The sequence below is a fragment of the Tursiops truncatus genome, chromosome 2, assembly GCF_011762595.2.
Source record: "Tursiops truncatus isolate mTurTru1 chromosome 2, mTurTru1.mat.Y, whole genome shotgun sequence".
Classification (NCBI taxonomy): Eukaryota; Metazoa; Chordata; class Mammalia; order Artiodactyla; family Delphinidae; genus Tursiops; species Tursiops truncatus.
The window spans coordinates 140,370,244-140,389,883 of NC_047035.1; the positions used below are offsets into that span (position 1 = coordinate 140,370,244).

General features: G+C 44.3%; 1 protein-coding gene and 1 pseudogene across 1 annotated transcript in view; one reads left to right on the plus strand and one right to left on the minus strand.

Annotated features, from left to right (window-relative positions):
* The window catches only part of PDE8A (phosphodiesterase 8A), a 134,775-nt gene that overhangs the window by 8,124 nt on the left and 107,011 nt on the right, over positions 1-19,640 (plus strand). The window lies entirely within an intron of this gene.
* Positions 5,870-5,979, minus strand: LOC117311471 (U5 spliceosomal RNA; annotated as a pseudogene).

The window sequence follows — 19,640 nt, forward strand, 5'->3', positions numbered from 1 at the left end:
CTGGGTCATATGGTACTTCTATTTGTAGTTTTTTAAGGAACCTCCGTACTGTTCTCCATAGTGGCTGTACCAATTCACGTTCCCACCAGCGTGCAAGAGTGTTCCCTTTTCTCCACACCCTCTCCAGCATTTATTGTTTGTAGATTTTTTGATGATGGCCATTCTGACTGGTGTGAGATGATATCTCATTGTAGTTTTGATGTGCATTTCTCTAATGATTAATGATGTTGAGCATTCTTTCATGTGTTTGTTGGTAGTCTGTATGTCTTCTTTGGAGAAATGTCTATTTAGGTCTTCTGCCCATTTTTGGATTGGGTTGTTTGTTTTTTTGTTATTGAGCTGCATGAGCTGCTTCTAAATTTTGGAGATTACTCCTTTGTCAGTTGCTTTATTTGCAAATATTTTCTCCCATTCTAAGGGTTGTCTTTTGGTCTTGTTTATGGTTTCTTTGCTGTGCAAAAGCTTTAGAGTTTCATTAGGTCCCATTTGTTTATTTTTGTTTTTATTTCCAGTTCTCTAGGAGGTGGGTCAAAAAGGATCTTGCTGTGATTTATGTCATAGAGTGTTCTGCCTATGTTTTCCTCTAAGAGTTTGATAGTTTCTGGCCTTACATTTAGCTCTTTAATCCATCTTGAGCTTATTTTTGTGTATGGTGTTAGGGAGTGATCTAATCTCATACTTTTACATGTACCTGTGCAGTTTTCCCAGCACCACTTATTGAAGAGGCTGTCCTTTCTCCACTGTACATTCCTGCCTCCTTTATCAAAGATAAGGTGACCATATGTGCGTGGGTTTATCTCTGGGCTTTCTATCCTGTTCCATTGATCTATATTTCTGTTTTTGTGCCAGTACCATACTGTACTGATTGATTACTGTAGCTTTGTAGTATAGTCTGAAGTCAGGGAGCCTGATTCCTCCAGCTCCGTTTTTCGTTCTCAAGATTGCTTTGGCTATTCGGGATCTTTTGTGTTTCCATACAAATTGTGAAATTTTTTGTTCTAGTTCTGTGAAAAATGCCAGTGGTAGTTTGATAGGGATTGCATTGAATTTGTAGATTGCTTTGGGTAGTAGAGTCATTTTCACAATGTTGATTCTTCCAATCCAAGAACATGGTATATCTCTCTCCATCTATTTATATCATCTTTAATTTCTTTCATCAGTGTCTTATAATTTTCTGCATACAGGTCTTTTGCCTCCTTAGGTAGGTTTATTCCTAGATATTTTATTCTTTTTGTTGCAGTGGTAAATGGGAGTGTTTGCTTGATTTCACTTTCAGAGTTTTCATCCTTAGTGTATAGGAATGCCAGAGATTTCTGTGCATTAATTTTGTATCCTGCTACTTTACCAAATTCATTGATTAGCTCTAGTAGTTTTCTGGTAGCATCTTTAGGATTCTCTATGTATAGGATCATGTCATCTGCAAACAGTGACAGCTTTACTTCTTCTTTTCCGATTTGGATTCCTTTTATTTCCTTTTCTTCTTTGATTGCTGTGGCTAAAATTTCCAAAACTATGTTGAATAAGAGTGATGAGAGTGGGCAACCTTGTCTCGTTCCTGATCTTAGTGGAAATGGTTTCAGTTTTTTACCATTGAGGACGATGTTGGCTATGGGTTTGTCATATATGGCCTTTATTATGTTGAGGAAAGTTCCCTCTATGCCTACTTTCTGCAGGGTTTTTATCATAAATGGGTGTTGAATTTTGTCAAAAGCTTTCTCTGCCTCTATTGAGATGATCATATGGTTTTTCTCCTTCAGTTTGTTAATATGGTGTATCACATTGATTGATTTGCATATATTGAAGAATCCTTGCATTCCTGGAATAAACCCCACTTGATCATGGTGTATGATCCTTTTAATGTGCCTTTGGATTCTGTTTGCTAGTATTTTGTTGAGGATTTTTGCATCTATGTTCATCAGTGATATTGGCCTGTAGTTTTCTTTCTTTGTGGCATCCTTGTCTGGTTTTGGTATCAGAGTGATGGTGGCCTCGTAGAATGAGTTTGGGAGTGTTCCTCCCTCTGTTATATTTTGGAAGAGTTTGTGAAGGATAGGTGTTAACTCTTCTCTAAATGTTTGATAGAATTCGCCTGTGAAGCCATCTGGTCCTGGGCTTTTGTTTGTTGGAAGATTTTTAATGACAGTTTCAATTTCACTGCTTGTGATAGGTCTGTTCATATTTTCTATTTCTTCCTGATTCAGTCTTGGCAGGTTGTGCATTTCTAAGAATTTGTCCATTTCTTCCAGGTTGTCCATTTTATTGGCATAGAGTTGCTTGTAGTAATCTCTCATGATCTTTTGTATTTCTGCAGTGTCAGTTGTTACTTCTTTTTCATTTCTAATTCTGTTGATTTGAGTCTTCTCCCTTTTTTTCTTGATGAGTCTGGGCTAATGGTTTATCAATTTTGTTTATATTCTTAAAGAACCAGCTTTTAGTTTTATTGATCTTTGCTATCATTTCCTTCATTTTTTTTCATTTATTTCTGATCTGATTTTTATGATTTCTTTCCTTCTGCTAACTTTGGGGTTTTATTGTTCTTCTTTCTCTAATTGCTTTAGGTGCAAGGTTAGGTTGTTTGTTCGAGATGTTTCCTGTTTCTTAAGGTAGGGTTGTATTGCTATAAACTTCCCTCTTAGAACTCCTTTTGCTGCATCCTATAGGTTTTGGGTCATCGTGTTTCCCTTGTCATTTGTTTCTAGGTATTTTTTGATTTCCTCTTTGATTTCTTCGGTGATCACTTCATTAGTAAGTAGTGTATTGTTTAGCCTCCATGTGTTTGTATTTTTTACAGATCTTTTCCTGTAATTGATATCTAGTCTCATAGCATTGTGGTAGGAAAAGATACTTGATACAATATCAGTTTTCTTAAATTTACCAAGGCTTGATTTGTGACCCAAGATATGATCTATCCTGGAGAATGTTCCATGAGCACTTGAGAAAAATGTGTATTCTGTTGTTTTTGGATGGAATGTCCTATGAATATCAATTAAGTCCATCTTGTTTAATGTATCATTTAAAGCTTCTGTTTCCTTATTTATTTTCTTTTTGGATGATCTGTCCATTAGTGAAAGTGGGGTGTTAAAGTCCCCTACTATGAATGTGTTACTGTCGATTTCCCCTTTTATGGCTGTTAGTATTTGCCTTATGTATTGAGGTGCTCCTATGTTGGGTGCATAAATATTTACAATTGTTATATCTTATTCTTGGATTGATCCCTTGATCATTATGTAGTGTCCTTCTTTGTCTACAACCACAGTTTTTTTTTCCCATTGTAAATTATTTTTGCCTGTTCTAGGTGTCATATAAATAGAATCTTAAAGAATGTATTCTTTTGTGTAAGGCTTTTTTCATTCAGCATAGTATTTTTGAGATTCATCTATGTTGCTCTTTTTTCTTGCTGAGTATTATTCTGTTGTGTGACTAGATCACAATTCATTTATTCATTCTGTTGTTGAGGGATGGTAGGGCCGCTCTTAATTTTTGGCTATTAAGAATACAGTTGCTATGAATATTCTAGTATAAATTATAATGTGGGCATATGCTTTCATTTTTCTTGGGTAACTACCAAGAAGTAGAATTGCTGGCTCATAAGGTAGCTATTATATTTAGCTTTTTAAGAAATTGCTTGCCCTTTCTCCAGGGTTATACAATTCCACACTCCTGCCAACAGTATATGACAAAAATGCCGGTGGTCTACGTCCTTGCCACCGTTTGGTGTTATCAGTCTTTTAATTTTAGCCATTCTGGTGGGTGTGTAGTGGTATCTCCTTGTGGTTTTGATTTTCATTTCCTTGATGGCTAATAATTTTGAGTATGTTTTCATGTGCTAATTGATTGTTTATATAACTTCCTTTCTGAAGTTTTTATTTTAACTGTTTTTTATTAAAAGGAAATATAAATATTTTCATGATCTCTGGGTAGGGAAGGACTTATTAAACAAGTTACACAAAGCAGTTACCATAAAGGAAAGGGTTAATAAATTCAACTAAGTTAAAATAAAGAACTTCTCATCAAAAGAGAGTGAAAAGGAAGGAAACCATAAACTGGAAGAAGATATTTGCAACACATAACACCAGTGAAGGATTGGTATCCAGAATAAATATAGAACTCTTACAGTAGATAAGAAAAGGACAGCCCAGTTGAAAAATACCCCAAGACTTAGGGAGCTTATCAAAGAGGAAACCAAATGGCCAATACATGTGTGAAAAGATGTCAGCCTCACTGGGGAAATGCAAATTAAAACCACAATGAAATAACATTTTACACCCACCAAATGGGCAAATGTTTAAAAGCCTGACAGTATTTTTGAGGAATTCTTCAACACTGTAAGTAAAAGCATAAATCGGTTGGAAAACCGATTGGAAAACCATTGTCATTACCAAGTAGAGTTAAACGTGTGACCCTATGACCTTGCAATTTCAGTCCTAGAGACACATGTGTATTGAAACATGCATAAGAATGTTCATAGGAGCATTGCTTTTAATAGCAAACTTTCTGATAAAACCCAAATATCTCTCAGCAACTTAATGGATAAGTTGTGATATGCAAAGGAATGCTTTTCAGCTTTGAAAATGAATGGCTTAAAAAAAAAAGAAAAGAAAACAAATGGCTTATAGGTACAGATATGAACATAGATCAATCTCAAAAACAATGTTGAAAGAAAGAACTTATAGAAGAATTTATAAAGTATAATTCTTTTTATTTAAAGTTTAATAACTAAATCGTATGTTATATAGGAATATATGTGATGTACCTATAGATATTAAAACTATAAAGAAAACTAAAGAAATAATTACAATAAAATTCAGTTAGGCAGAGAAAGTTTATTTTACAGACTAAAATGATTAGCAGGTTAATTTGAGTGCCTAGTACAGAAGATACAGGAGCCAAGCAGGAGGCCCTGCCCTCAGGGCAGAAAGAGTCCTCTCTGGAAGTGTGGGGCAGGCCTCTGACCTGGAAGTGAGGATGACGCCTGAGGGATGGAGTGGGTGTTCAGATAACTGGCAGGAGCTTGGTCTCAATTGGTCAGAAGGTGCAGAGGGAGGAAGGGAGGGAGGGGTTTGGCCTGGGCTAAGAAGACTGGGAGGACCAGGATGGGTAGAGAATGGGGGTGTGTATGGGGTGGGGGGGTTGCTGGCTTGTTCCACAAACAGCGAGGAGGTTGACCAGGGATAGGAGGGAAGGCTTGAAAGCCAGGTTAAGGAGTTTGAAGTCCATCCTGTGAACTTCAGAGAACTTTCATTTTCAGCATTGTAGTTACAGGATGAATGTATTTTATGAAGATTAAGTTTTAGGAGGAAAGTGCACTGGGTGGGGTAAGGAAAAGTTAGAGGCGGGGCATCACCCAGGGGGCTATCGTGGTGGTTCAGGCACAAGGTATGACCAGGTGTAACTAGGTAGTACAGTGGTTTGGGAAAGGAAGGAAGGAAGAGCTGGCAGGCTAGGGAATGGATTGGATTTGGGGAGTGAGGGATGAGGGAAGTGGAGGGTGACTCAGAGGTTGGGGTTTACCAGCTTAGAAGGACTGTGATAACATGCTCAATTTCTGCAGTGCCGTATAGTTGACTGGGCGCTATTTTTTTTTTTTAACTGAAGTATAGTTGATTTACAATGTTGTGTTGATTTACAATGCTGTGTTTTCTGGTATACAGCAAACTGATTTTATATATATATATATACACACACACACACACACACACACACATATATATTCTTTTTCATATCCTTTTCCATTGTAGTTTATTACAAGATAGTGAATATAGTTCCCTGTGATATACAGTAGAACCTAGTTGTTGATCTATTTTATATGTAGTAGTTTGTATCTGCTAATCCAGAACTCCTAATTTATCCCTCCCCCCTTCCCCTTTGGTAACAGTAAGTTTGTTTTCTAATGTCTGTGAGTCTCAGAATTGTTTCTCTCCATGGAAATCTTTAGTAAAAGGCGAAAGATTTATTTGATCTGAAGAGAAATCAGAGTATACTGAGTGCAATTTTTATACATCATCTCATTTGATGTTCACCAAACTCCTGTGAGGTAGGAAGGAGGGATTTTATTTTCCCTGTTGAAGACCTAAAAGAAGCAGAAATTTAAAGCGATCAAATGACTTGCCCAAGTTTGTGGTGACTGCTTATAGAAACAGGTCCACTATAGTAGCATAGGGTAGAAGTCAGAGGAAAGAGAGGTTAGGGAATTTTTAAAAGCCTTTCTTGTATCTTGGTTCTGGATTTATTTTATAAAAGTAAACTTTTATTACTTTTTCTCTTACAAAAGTAATGTTCATTTTAGAAAACTTGAAAAAGAAAAGGACCTTAAATTGCATAATCAGGAGATAGCTACTCATAAAATGGTAGTATGTTTCCTTCCATCCATGTAGATCACTTTAAATAACTGTAATTAAAAACTATTTTTTAAAATGGTTTTATTCTTTTAGTTCTAGGAAACATTTAATAGTTATTTCTTCAAATGTTGTCCCCCCCTTCCATTTCCTCCCTTCCCTTCTGCAGGTTCCTCCAAATGATCGGATTTAGGCACATCTTTGATCTGTCCTCTGTATCTCTTCAGTTTTCTTTTACTTCCCATCTCTGTGCTATAGTCTGGGAGGGTTCTTTAGCTCACTCTCCTAGCTCATTGATTCATTCCTCAGGGTCTACTCAGCTATCTAGCCCTTTGGGTTTTTGTTTTTTAAATTTATTTTATTTTTGGCTGCACTTAGCCTTTGTTGCTGCGTGTGGGCTTTGCTCTAGTTGAGGCGAGCAGTGGCTTCTCTTGTTGCGGAGCACGGGCTCTAGAGCACAGGCTCAGTAGTTGTGGCGCACGGGCTTAGTTGCTCCGCCGCATGTGGGATCTTCCCAGACTAGGGCTCGAACCCGTGTCCCCTGCATTGGCAGGCGGGTTCTTAACCACTGAGCCACCCTTCGAGTTTTTAAATTGGACAGTTTTTGTGTTCAAGATTTATGGTGTGTTCTTTTTATAACTGCTTATTCATGGGTTTTTTTGTTTTGTTTTGTTACAGCATACTCGTTATCTTTTTGAGTATATTAATTATATACACTTTTTTGTGTGTGTGTGTGGAAAATAAACGGGTGCAGTGGTTTTCTGGCCTGTAAACCAAAAAACAGTTTTCAGTGCCAAAAGCTATGTTTGTCTTGAGAGGCCAAGAATATTTCTGCAACGTAGGACAGCTTCAGATCCCACATGAATCTCTCTGGTAATGGCACAGTTTTGGTTTGGGTTCACTTGTTTACAAGGCTAGCTTTGCTACAATGTCAAGTTTGCTTACTGTGCTCAGTTTTTTGCTGGAGTAAAATAACGTAGGCTGGCTGGAGAGGGTCTCTGGTCAGGGCTAGTAGGAATTGAACTTGTTCTTCCAGTGGGCAGTCTCTGGTCAATCGGAGCAGCGTGCCTGTCCCATTGCCAGGCTCTAGAAAGCCCTGCGAGCGTGACACTTTCTCTGGGCCCTGGCTCTTCCCCACCAGGTTGCTTTGGAGTCAGTGGTTTCTAATCGGTGGCATGAGGGCTTTGCCCCGCTCCCAGTATTCTCAGCCTTCTCTACTACTCTAGAGCCAGGTTACTAAAATGATCTACCTTCTTCTTATTTCTCCATCATGAGGAAAATTTCTGGAATTTCTACCCTACCTAAGCTATTCTTCTGAAAAACATGTCTTCAGACCTTATTTCTCTGGTTCCCAGATAAGCTGATCCCACATGCAGACGTCTGAGACATCTGCTACCCTGCAAGCAGAGGTTCAGAGGAGGTGCAGGGTGATCAGATGCAGACCTGATTATGCCATTCCCTGCTTCAAACCCTCTGTGGCTTCCCACTGCCAGATTCAGACTCCTTCCATGACCTCAAAGCCCAGCCTGATGTGCCTTCTGCCCGCTTCTCTAGCTTTATCCCATGCTTTTACAGACTGAATGCTTCAAATACTTACTTATGCTTCTAGGCACTTAAAGACCTCTGGGCTTTTGACTGTGCAGTTTCCACGAAAGTGCTCTGCTGAGACTTTGTCCCCAACTTAATCAGCAGAAATAGCAGAAGAACTTTGGCGAAGGTAGAGCTCTGTAGGAAGTATCTTGTGTCTGGAAAAAATGCTGTCAAATTTTTGTGTTTGTGAAATTCCATTACTAAAAAAAAAAAAAAAGACAAGCCTAAGATGGGACGAAGGGTTCTAACTGTCGAGGTCATGCATGCTCAGAAGATGGAGAGGTCCCTATAGGCTGCGCTGGGGCAGCATTTACCCTCCTGCCTGTTTCACTGTGGCCCTGAGGGCCCGGGGAGTTGAAGGAGGTCGGAGAGAATGGATGTCCTAGGGAGCAGAGGAGCGTGCTGGTGGCTGATACAGCTTATCCTTGCTCACCTCCTGGAGGGGTCTGAGACTGCCGAACTGGTCTTTCCTTGGTGGGCCCCTGAAGAAGTCCCTTCATTACAAATGAAAGAGCATCTGGATTTGATGGTGCACTGCTGAGGGTCAGGTTGTGTGGGACAAACATGCTTTTTCTCTGGTCAGCACCTATTTTCACCTGGCTGGTTCCACCTTGACTTACTGAAAATCAACTCAGATTGATCAAATGTAACAATAAAACCATCATGTATTGAATGTTTACTGCATACCAGGTACTGTTCTAAGTACTTTATGTGTATTAACTAATTTAATCTTTAAGAAAACCCAGTGGGCTTGGTGTCACCCTAAAGGTTCACCTTTAAGAGTAAGAAAACTGAGGCAAGTGGGAGGTTTAACAATTTCCCCGAGGTTTCCTGGCTAGAAACTGGCAGCACCTGGATTCAATCCCAGTACACTGATTTCTGAGTCCATACTCGACATTGATACTTCTGTACTTTTCATTTTACTTTTGGAGATTTGTGAGATATTGTGAATTTTTTTGTTTATCTGTTTTTTGAGGCAATTTTCCTGATTCTGTTGGTCAGGATTCTTTTGATTGCAAGTTATATCAACCTAATCTAAACAAGCTGAGGCCCAAAGTGAAATCTGTGGGCCACCATGGCCTGGCTTACGTAACCAAACCATGGGAAGGACAGGGGTGTGCCCGCCTCTGGGCCACGTGAAACCAGGACCCTTCTCCATCTTTCCCTTTCCTGTGGTGTCATCTTCATTTTCTTGGGCTGCTGCTTTCTGCTCAGCAAGAAACAGTGCCCACCAATAGCTCCTGGCCTCATATTTCACAGCTTCATTAATGGGGAGGGACTGAGCCTCTTCCTTTGATTCCAATTTGAGAGTCCCTGGGAAGAGCCAGGACAGCCTGGCTTGGAACACCTGCCTGCCCGCCCAGCGGCCCCTGGTGGCTTCTGTGATGAGCAGCAGCTTTCACAGAAGTAGGTAGTTGGATGGGGAGCAGCTCTCAGAGGAAGGGAGGGTGCTGGTCAGACAGATGGTAGCTGCCCCTGCACTGGGGTTCAGCCCAAGCCCCACAAATGCTTTTCAGCTTGAGAATTAATACTGCTTTTTATGTGTAATGACAGTTATTATTCCTAATTCTGACTCTGAGGCAGTTTGCACTCTCTGTTATCAGAGAAACTTTCCAGTAATTCTGTTTGCTAAGAGAAGAATGGATAACTTGTGGGAGATAACTTGTGGGAAAATTTCCACAAGTTTTGACATAGAAAGGGCTTTCCAGTTGACCCGCTTCCTTACTTGTGCATTCTGCCTAAAAGATACGTAGTGATGCTGTATTGCTCATTACGTCTCTTTTTATCCTGTGGTTTCATAACTTACTTTTTCTATTCTGTTTTTGCATTCCAGTGGCAAGATCACTGCATTCTGTGTTTTTGTGTTTGTTTCGTCAGTTAACTGTATCTTGGGCAAGTCATCCAACCTTGTGGACCTTAATTCCTTCAACTGTTAGGATAGGCTGACTGTTGTAACAAACCCCCAAATATACAAAAGTCTCAACTTGAAAGAAGTTGCTCAGTCACGTGAAGGTTAAGATAGGTGTTCCTGATGAGTGGAGGACTCTTCTCTAAGTGGTGATTCAGGGACCAAGGCTCCTTCCATCTTGTGGCTCTGCCATCTTCAACACATGGCTCCCCAAGATCATTGTGCACGTCTGCACGGACAGCTTGCAGAAGGGGAAAGAGCATGAAGGACTGTGGGTGAGAGGTTTTTAGGGACCAGATCTGGAAATAGTCCATGTCTGTTCCATTGGCCACTTGGCCACACCTGACTGCCCTGGAGGCTGGGAAATGTGATCCATCTGTATCTGTTTGTGCCCAAGAAGGAGAGGAACTGTCTTTGAACAGCCAGCCAGTCTCTACCACTCCTCTTTGGTAACTTTTGTAATTCTTCTCCTTTTCCCCTCTCCTTTGCATAGCAGTTGTGAAGTTTGGGTGGGATTGAGCCCACTTCCAGTGCCAGGGTGGTCCCTCATGTCCTTATTGCCACAGTTATTTATTCAGTAATAGATGCATAACCCAGGCCTAAGTCAGACAGGACATGAAGTCCTCTGGTCCCAGTCACTGGTTCAAAGGCAGGCATGTGATATAAACTGTCTCAATTGGACTGGAGTGGTTATGGGATAGATGTCCCCACCCCCACCCCACCCCCCAGTGAGGACAACGCCAGCTCCTGGGCAAGAACAAGCTCGGAGAATTGCAGAGTTCCAGAGCCAGAGTCCCTACCGAACCTCTCCTGAGGCTCGAAAGATCTCACTCTGCACTTCGTGTTTGCATGAGTCGATAAATCGACTTTATCACACAATAATTTGAGGTTAATTTTCCTTACTTGCAGCCAGAAGCATCCTGACTGATAGAACTTAAGAAAGGGAAGGGGAGCAGGGAGAGAGAAAGGATAGAGTCTGGATGTCTAAGTTCTGCTTTGGCTCGTTGCTACCACGTCTGTGATGTTTCTCCAAATACTTGAACACCCAAGCAGGGTCCGAATGGATGTTATCCTAGTTTGACTTCTGAGTTCCCTGGAATTACAGCTGATATAACTATTTTTTAACATTCTTCTTTTTTCTACCTTTAAACAATAATTTCTCTCTGGATTGAATGACAGTTTCATTGAAGGATCAATTTGGACATTTTATTTGTCTTCTACCAAAGTGAACAGAGCATAGTTCATATGCTTTCTTTTCCCATGTTTTATTTCAGCAACTTCTCTAAAGTTTGCCTTTTCATCAAGAAAATATATGGAATAAATGTACACATTGCAGAAGACATTTGGTTTATATAACTGGGTATTATCTCTGTATTATATAGGCCTTCTTTATTTCTTGAGTTGAAATGTTCCAAGCCCTTTTGAAATTTGAACAGTTTATCAAATTTGTTGATTTTATAGCACCTCCATCTTGAAAAAGAATGCCACATGGTGTTCCTGAAAGAACATTTTGAGAAAATTATATGATATTCAATAAGGCAGTTGAAAATAACCTGTTAAGTATTTAGGAATTGTTGTTCAAGAAACTAACTTGCACAGCCAGAAGCCATTAGCTCAGTGCACAGACACCTCATACTGCTGTGGTGACAAATGTGAACCTGAAGGTCCAACCTGACTCATTCAGAGTATGGAGAACAGCAGAGGGCTGACGACCTCTTCGTTAGAACTGCCCTCCTTTGCTTATTCAAAAAAGATTTGAGGTAAAGAATACTTTAGGATTAAAAAGGAAGCAGATAAAGAGGATTGGGGCCAAGGGAACACAGGGGTAGACTAATCAGTTGAGTCAGGTGTCAGGTCGTATGTGGCAATGCACGCCACAGAGACTTGCATGGTTGCCAGGGGGTGGGTCACACATTTGGCTCTGAGCTTCTACAGCCTCAACAGATAGGAAAGCAGTCCCAGAGTTCCTGAGATTTAACAGAAGCCAGTGACTCAGGAGAAGTGTAGTTTCTGAGCCTAGACCTGAAGAAATCACTCTCCCTTTTTAAGGGTCAAGGCTGTCAACAATGTTCCCATAATAAATATGGTGGTGAGTGTCCCTCAGTGCAAGCTGAGGGCGTGATACTTGTGGACTCCAGGTCAGGCCAGAGCAAGTGGACCCAGGCACCCTGCTAATTGGATTCAGGAATTAAAATTTAGTCTGTTTGGGAGAATGTGACATTATCCATTTTTAATCTTGGCCAATTTTATTTACATTTATTTGATTAGAAGTGAAGATCAGTCTTTTGCCAAATGTTTATCAGCGATTTGTAATTTCTCTTTTGTGTATTGTCTGTTACTTTGGCGATGTCCTATTGGAGAACTAGAGGGTTTTTTTTTTCAATTTGTACGTAATTTTTTTTAAAGTTACGAATATTATTAGTCCATTTGCCACTTATGGTTAATAACTTTTTTTCCTAGTTTGCCTTTTAAATTTGCTTATGGCAAATGTTTCTAGGATTGCTTACTGAAATGGGATAAGCAGTTGTGCTGGGAGTGGGAGGATGGGGTTAGGGAAGCTGGCCTGAGAAGGGGGAACGTTTGGAATAGCCTCTCTAAGAAGGGGAGAAGGTGTGGTCGGGGGCGTGGAGAAAGCACCCTGGGCAGCACGTGGCACCCAGCTGCCTTTGGACGTCACGCATTTACATTCCATTCTGCAAGGTCGTGTTACTCTCCGGCAGGGCTCTGCCACTCTTGTGTATGTGGGCATGAGCAGGACAGTTGGGCTGATCTGGAATTGGAGTTTTGCTTTTCTCAGAATGTCCACTAGCTATTGACAAGGCACACAAGAGAGCAAGAGTAAAGGCTGTGAGTTTGGGTTTGACAGAAGTAGCTGACCCAAGAAGAGATCTGGGAGTTTAGGATAACAGGTGAGCTAAGGCCTGGTAATCTCAGTGAAAGGCACACAAGCCTCGTGCTCAGCACAGCGCCTGCTGTGTAGAACTGCTCAGTACCACTCAGTCTCCCAGCAGCGTGCGCTGGCGGTGAGCAGTGAGGACGACAGAAGAGGCCAGCCACAGAGGCCCAAAGACGGGTAAACAAATCCTGCTGTCGGAGGGCACAGGGTGGCACTGGAAGGGGGGCCCGAGGAGCTTCCAGGATGCTGGTAGTGTTGCTTCTCCATCTGGGTGCTGGTTATACAGGGGTGTTCAGTTTGTGAAAATTCATCTGTTTGTACACTTATGATACATGTACTTTTCTCTGTGTTCAATAAAATGTAAAGAAATGAAAGAGAGAGCGAGTGCACACTTCGGTGCCAGACCACCTGTTTTCAAATCCCAGCTCTTTATAGCCACTTTATAGCTGTGGGACCTTGGGAAAATTATTGAACCTCTCTGTGCCTCAGACTTCAAATCATGTAAAATGAGGATAATAATAGCACTTAGACCCTAGGCGTGCTGTGAGGATTAAATGACTCAATACATGTCAAGTGCTCTGAATAGTGCCTAGCAAATAGTAAACACTCCCTATTATTAGTTATTTTGGTTAATAATGGTTATTGCTATTATAAAGCGAAGAGGTATGAGAGAGAACTGATGAACTGGGAAGTTGTGGTCAGAGAAAGCTAGTGGACATTCTGTCAGATGATGTCCTGAGTGTGGCCATGCAGTGGTGCCTGAGTGGGGTTGGGTGGACCGGACCGGGGGTCAGTCAGAACTAAACGGAAGGAACTGTCGTGGGGTGGCGTCGCCACGTGAACCTTGACCTTGCCTAGGACGTGAGGTGGAGAAGACTGATGTCAAGTCCCAAGGCCCCTAGTGAGTGTAAGTAGCCGGTGGCCTCGCGGGGTGATGTGAGTCTCAGAGGGTCAGAGCTGGGGTGGCTGTCTGGGAGTGACAGTGGGGGCATCAGGAGCAGCCTCTCTCTGACAGAGTGGTCTGGAGGCGGGCAGCTGTGGGCTTTGCGGAGTTTTATTCCAGGGCTTTCCCAGCAGTCTCTCTGTTGCGTAGTTAGTGGCACAGAGAGGTGTCAGAAGCCAGGTGACATTCGCTGTGTTGTGACAGTGAAATATAGGTTAATTACATCTGCTCCAGTGTATTTTCCGAATTCCGTTCTCAGTCGGCTGATACCTGTGGTGGTCTGCCTGGCTCCCTGTCACTGCCTTTCTCCTTGGACCTTGGCTAGATTTGTTTTGACCCACCAGACAGACCCTTCCTCCTCACTGTGTAATGCCCCCCTCCCCCCACCAATTTAGTTGCAGGAAATTAAAGTCATCCTATTTCCACGCTCTGGGACAGTCTCATTTCTAGTAACTGGCCCTTGTTGCTGCGGACACACTGCCATCTTTAATTCCACTGCCGGGTATGGGTCTTGCTCTTATATTCTATCCTAGTTCCCTGCCAGTGCCCTGGCTTCCCCACAGCTGAGGCCTCCTTTGCATTTGGCCATCCCCCTTTTTTGACTGTAGGCCCCAAGGATGAGATCCTACCACCCAACCGTGACTCTCCGCCCTCACTTGACTGTCTGCCCGAATCCATGGTCAGGGAACTAGATGCCACATGCATGCCGCAGCTACAAAAAAAGATCCCACATGTTGCAACTAAGACCTGGTTCAGCCTAAATAAATAAATAACATAAAATATTAAATTAAACAAATAAAATAAAAATGTTTTCAGTTAGCATTTTTGACTTAGTGGGTGACACAAAGTAGAGTCAATAATCATCAAGCTACCTTAATCTTTATCCTCTGACAGAGTAGGTATACTTCCACATTTAAATAGATGTTTCCTTTTTATAATTCAAGTCGCAAAGTTACATTTACATACATTTTGTGATTGCAGTCCATTAGGAGTCATTTAATTTCATAACAGAGTTGATTTTTATCACATCGAAAATGAAAAAAAACTGCATTATTTCATTGCAAGGTTGGAAGCATAGTATGCTAAACATTATATGGTTGTAAACCACTAAGACTCTGAGTTTGCCTGTCACTGCAGCATAACGTAACGAAAGCTGACTAATACAGCAGCAGCCTAAGGGGGTCCGAGTACCCCAGGATGATGTTGGGTGAGGGAAGCTCCAACCAGGGAAAGTCACCAGGTAAGACTGGCAGATTGACAGAGCCAGGAAGTGTGTGAGACTGACAACAGCAGTACCTGTGACAGTAAGAGACGTGCCCTTCCTCATGCAGAAGAGGCCAGATGATTTGTGGAGATATTAACTTTGTATTCCTCCCTCCCCTGGCTCTTTCAAGCAAGGAGCCAGTCTCTTGGTATTTCCTTGCTTTGGGTATTTTGGGTGGTCAGAGCACAGAAGCTTCTGGAAGTCGATGGCTCTCTTTTGTAATAACCTTGGGTCTGTGGAGATTCTGTGACACATCCTAGAAGAGGAAGAAAGGGTGGGCTTTTAAGAGCTAAAAGGAGGGAGAGAGAGAGATTTCTACCCAAGTCGGGAAAGGGGCAGAGTGTGATCAGGGCAGGGAAGTGTAGGGAGAGTCCCCACGCCTTGATTCTAGGCAGTGTGCAGGAGGTGACAAGGCCTTGGAGGGAAAGGCTGCCAGGTACACTCAGGGAGGGTCTGCTAGACGCAGAGTGCACACCTCTTGCCTGCAATTCCCACACCCCGAGGGGCACCCCAGATCAGCTGAGTCCCCACACCTGAGGGGGTACAAGGGCTGGGATAGGGGACAGTCCTGCAACCACTGGTATGACCAGAGGGGTCACCCCAAGGGTTTGGTACTGTCTAAGAAGACCCCTGGCACCTTGACAAAACATTGGAGTTGGGGGAGGGAAGCTCAATGATATGTCTGAGATTGAATTTCTTACCAGCTCAGTGGGATAGTGATTTAGAGTCAGCTTTAAATTGAATTAGAAAAAATAAAGAAGTATGCCAGACCGCTGCAGCTTTGCAATCCCTCAGGCAGTACCTAACCCCACCGCTCGCTCCCATGCCCGCCAGCAAGCAAGTGGCTACCGGACGGGAAGCTCCTTGCAACCCTCCCCCCAGGAGTGGAGGCCGACCAATTGCATGTCCCTGGGCGAGGGGCCCCCAAATCCTCCATCCTGAGGTCCTGCTAGAATGGGCTGTCAGAACATTTCCTGACCAGAGGGAGGTGGGGAAGCAGGGCCCAGGTCTGGGAGCAGGGGAGAGGCTAAACCACCCAATGGCGGGCATGGGGCACAGGGTGGGACATCTGTCACCCCACAGCGTGGCAGTGGGCAGGGCTGGCTCATCTTCAGCTCTGGCCTGACCAGGCAGGATACCTTCCTAGGGGTCCAGCTACACTCTTGTCTTCTATCAGCCACTGCCCACCAGGCCAGTTCATGATGGGATTGACCCAGGACAAGCCCTGGATGACAGCTGAGAGTACTAGGGCAACTGGGTGGTTAAGAGGCAGATGGCCCAGGTGGTCCTTTCAGGCAAAGTGCCAACTCCTCATCATGGCTCATGAGGACGGTTGTGATCCAGCCCCTGATGACCGCCCTCATTTCATCTCTAGCCACTTCCCAGCACAGCCCCTCCCTTCTCCTAGTTCCAACCTCCCTGAGCTGCTTCCAGTCCCTTGAAGGGACCACATTCTCTCCTGCCTTGTGGCTTTTCTACAGGCTGCCTCCTGTACTGGAACACTCCCTTCTCCCACTTAGCTCATTCTACTCATCCGTCAGGACTCAGCCCCTACTTGTCCCTCAGGACCAAATTTGGTCTTCTGTTCTAGGAAACCCTCTGAACCCCCAAATCTGGATTGGGGATCTGTTCTAGGCACCCCACAGCACTGGTTTTCTATCTTGGTCCTTGTCATACCTGTTATACAGGATTGTTTCACTGTCTGTTCCATAGGCTATTGTGTAATCTCTTGGATGCAGGAACTGTGTCTGTTTCATTTATCATGGTACCTTTAGTACCTGATGTCTGATAAGGAGGATGGAAAGGGAAAGGGAAGGAAGAGAAAGAGAAGGGAGGGGAGGGGAGGAAAGAGACGGCTGTTTTTGCCCTTCTTGCCTTGCCGACGAACCTTGAGACTTCCTTGCCTTTGAAGCTCTTCAATAAGGAAGCCTAGCATCCGGCCTGGGTGGCAGTTTAGTTGAGGTGGTTCAGGAGGCTGTGACTCCAGCAGTCCAGTCTCCGGCCTGGATTAAGCACAGGCTGGGGTGACGATACCCAGGGCAGCTGGGAGCCACATTGCCGGAGGGAAATTTTAACTGCAGCCAAGCAGAAAAATAAAAGTCAGAGGCAAGGGGAAAGCCTGCATCTGTGTGAGGTGCAGCAGCAGGACGTGCTCAGAGGGCGGGTTGGGATGAAGGAGGGACACCAGCAGGGACTGCTTGTTGATCCCAATATCTGTTTCCCCCTCTTTTCTTATATTAAGTGTTTAACTGAACATATGGCCACCAGAATAAAATCGCCATTTCCCGGCCTCCCGTGCAGCTAAACGGGGCCACGTGATTAAGTTTTGGCCAGTGAGATAGAAGAAACATGTTGTATGACTTCCACAAAGTGCCCTTCGTCTAGGGTGACCCACTCGTCCTGGCTTGCCTGAGACTCTCCTGGTTTTAGCACGGAAAGTGCCACGTCCTGGGCCATCCCTCTGTCCTGGGCAAACCAGGGGAGTCAGTCACCTCCTTCTGGCCAGCATGTGAACGTGAGAGAAAGCGGCCTGGAACCATGAGACGCAGCCACGTGCTGGGGATCGAGAAGGCTGGGCTGCTAGACCGGTGCCTGCACAGTGAGTTCCGGCCGCTCAGATGGTCCTGAGTCTGGATCACCTGAGCCTGCATCTCTGATTACTCCCTTTGGGCTTTGTTGACCAGTGAGAAAAATCAACGTCTATGCTGTATAGGCTGCTGCTAATTAGGCTTCTCTGGCACATGAAGCTGCACCTAATCCTAATGGTAGGGAAACAGGACTAAAGCCTTGACAGATGCTGGTTTGTTGCGCTGCCAGTTGTGCAGGGGGTGGGGTCTTGGTGGGCAGTCCTGAAAGTGCTCACTGTTCTCCGCAGAGCTGCCTCGGAGGCTGCCCCTGGGAGTGAGGGACTGATGAGTGGTCAGGTTTCTACTCCCATCTCGCCAAAGGCTTCAGTACTTCCTGCGCTTATATCCTTTGACAAAATTGTTCCCTTCGTAAGAAGCAACTTGAAAGCCACTGGTTCTCCAATGAATGGTGACAGCCTGACCCACTGTCCTTCTCCGACCCTACCGCTCCCGGCTGTTTAGCTACTTCTTACCCGCTTACATAGGAGTTGCACAAAACTCATTCAGACACGGGCATAGTAACGAACATAGAGACCAAAAAAGAAAAAGGAAATTAAATCCTAGAAAGAGTTGCATAAGCCTAAACCCCCAGGAGAGACCTGGCACCAGACGATGTCGCTGGCAGCAGCCCTGTATGGGCCTTGCTGTTGCAGGGACCTCCCCGAGGGCCACTTTGGGATGGAATCTACTCCTGGGGGTGCTGCATCATGCCTCAGGTGGCCTTGTTTCTAACAAAGCATCGCTGTTCCTGGACATACTGCCTTCAGGAGCACCTGTGCAACCCGGGAACTGTCTGGGTTTGTGGATAAGGCTGAGGGTGAGTTGTCAGCTCGGGGATGCACGAGGCAGGGGTAAGTGCAGACATGGATTCAGCGAACCTGGGAGTAAAGATTTCCCACTGGCCCCACCAGAAAGCTAGGCAGTTTGGGAGGTACTAGCAGAGCCCTATACTGGAGGAATAACTGGGGTCCAAGACACCCAGGGCAAGTGGCCTAGAACAGGGGGTCCCTGAAGTGCTACAGTTAAGCAGGAGATGGGGCAGCTCTCCCAGCCTGACCCCTAAAGGGAGGGCTTTGTCTTATCCTATCTCAGCCACCTCCTGGTTGTGCCGTTTCCTGCTCTGCAGCATGAGGAAAATAATAATGCCTACTGCATGCACGTGGTGAGGGTGATGTGCAAAAACTCAGTCCAAGGCCCAGCTTGGTGTGGCTAAGCCGGTGGCTCCGGTCCGGTTCTCTCACAAGGTTGTGGTCAAACTGTTGGTCGGGGCTGCAGACCGTTGAAGGCCTGATCAGGCCAGAGGATCCACTTCTAAGATGGCTCACCCACGAGGCTATTGGTAAGAGGCCTCAGTTCCTCTCTACATGGGCCTCTCCTACAGCTGCCTGAGTGTCTTCACCCCACAGCAGCTGGCTTCCTCCAGAGCAAATGATCCAAGGGACAGAATGAGGTGGAAACCACAGTGACTTTTACCATGTAGCCAGCCTTGAAGTCACATGCCGTCATTTCTGCAGTGTCCTACAGGCCACACAGCCCTGCGCTATTTTTTAGTATGTTTTTTTTTTTTTTGCCGCACCGTGCAGCACACGGCATCTTAGTTCCCCAACCAGAGACGGAACCCGTCCCCCCTGCAGTGGAAGCCCAGAGTCTTAACCTCCAGACCACCAGGGAAGTCCTCACAGCAGGGCAGGGGCTACACAAGGGTGCAAGTACCAGGAGGTGGGGCTCGTCAGGCTCTGTTGGGGGTTGGGACCACGTGACCGCACAACCGCTGAACCAGTCCTGGAGCATCTGTTGCCTGACTTCTTGTCATGTGACATAAGAAGTCCTGTTGTTATTCTGCTGCTTACAGCCCAAAGCATCCTGATAGCCCTTCCCCAAAAGTCCTTCGTTTTTTTGCTTAAAACAGCCAGTGTTGGATTCTGTGACTTACAAACTAAAGTCCTTGACTGATACCAGAGAGTAAGTTTAGACCATCAGCCTTGAAGAGGGAAAGGTGGGCTCCTGGGCTGCAGGCATCCTCTGTGACTGTCACTCCAAACCTCACAAATGTGACCTGGTTGTCCAGGGTCTAAG